The sequence below is a fragment of the Rhincodon typus genome, chromosome 26 (assembly GCF_021869965.1).
Source record: "Rhincodon typus isolate 14 chromosome 26, sRhiTyp1.1, whole genome shotgun sequence".
NCBI classification, from domain to species: Eukaryota; Metazoa; Chordata; class Chondrichthyes; order Orectolobiformes; family Rhincodontidae; genus Rhincodon; species Rhincodon typus.
In genome coordinates this window covers 2500226-2501726 of record NC_063357.1, presented here as the reverse complement: position 1 = coordinate 2501726, position 1501 = coordinate 2500226, and positions in this window count along the sequence as shown.

Genomic DNA, 1501 nt, shown 5'->3' with positions numbered 1-1501 from the left:
CAAGGCCCTTTGCTCCATTACATCTGCACTGGTCAAAAACAACAACCTAACAATTCTAATCCCAACTTATCAGCACTTGGCCCATAGCCTTGGTATTGTAGGTGCACATCTAAATACTACTTAAATATTATGAGGGTTTCTGTCTCTGCTCCCCCACCCCACAGGCAGTGAGTTCCAGGTGTCCACCAGCCTCTGGGTTTTGGTCTTCCCTGTGTTTAGTTTTTGGGAAATTTCAACTGATCCGGAACAGTCTGTTGGGGTAAAACAGACAATCTGAGCTTCTGGGGTGTTGGGGCAGGGTGGGGGTGTAGGGTGGGACAGGGTCGGTTTTAGATATTTACCTCATCAGCCTGTTCAGTGACATTATGACTAAAAACAATTGCTGGAGATCACAGCGGGTCAGACAGTATCCAAAGAGAGAGAGCAAGCTGCCGTTTTGGTCTGGATGACTCTTCATCAGAGATGATGAAATATGGAGGGAACGCCAGGTGGGAGAGGGGGAAAGTAGTGGGTGTAGGGTGCTGGTGGAGAAGACATGTTGATAGTTCAGATTAAGTGATGGGAATGTGAGGATCGCAGAACTATGGCTTGTCTCGCACCAGACTTGAAAGGACAATAACTGGGATGGGGGGAGGGGAGGACATAATAACAAGCTAAAGGAAAGGGAATAAATGGTTCATAATTTAAAGGTGTTGAACTCAATATTAAGTGCAGAAGGCTGTAAAGTGCCTAGTCTGAAGATGAGATCTTGTCCCTCCAATATGTGCTGTGATTCACTGGAACACTTGAGCATGGGCATGCGAGCAGGATGCTGTGTTGAAATAACCAGCTACAGGAAGGTTGGGATCCTGCTTGCACACAGACTGAGGTGTTCTGCAAAGCGGTCACCCAGTCTACATTTAGTTTCTCCAGTGTAGAGTAGGCCACATTGGGTGCAGCAAATACAATAGCCAAGATTGGAGGAGGTACAGGTGAAGGGCTGCTTCACTTGGAAAGACTGTTTAGGCCCTTGGATGGTGAGCAGGGAGGGGGTGAAGGGGCAAGTGTTGCACCTTCTGTGGTTACATGGGAAGGTGCCGTGGCGAGGTGGGGAGTTGGTGTTGGTGGTTGTGGAATGGACTGGGGTGTCCCAGAGCAAAATGCAGATGGGGGAGTGAAGGAAAGATGTGTTTGCTGGTGGCGTTCTGCTGGAGTTGTCTGAAACAGTGAAGAATAATCATTAGAGTGTGCAGGCTGATGGGATGAAAAGAGAGAACAAGGGGTTCTCGATCACACTGTTGTGAGTGATGGGAAGGAGCAAGGGCAGATGCAGGGGCGATGGGTCAGATATGGTTCAAGGACCTACCAACCACAGTGGGTGGGAAACCCCGGATATGGAAGAAGGAAGCTGTATCAGCAGCGTTGTTTTAGAAGGTGACATCATCCAAACAGATACCACGTGGGCGAAGGAACTGGGAGAATGGGATGGAGTCCTTGCAGGACGTGGGGTGTGAAGAGCTGT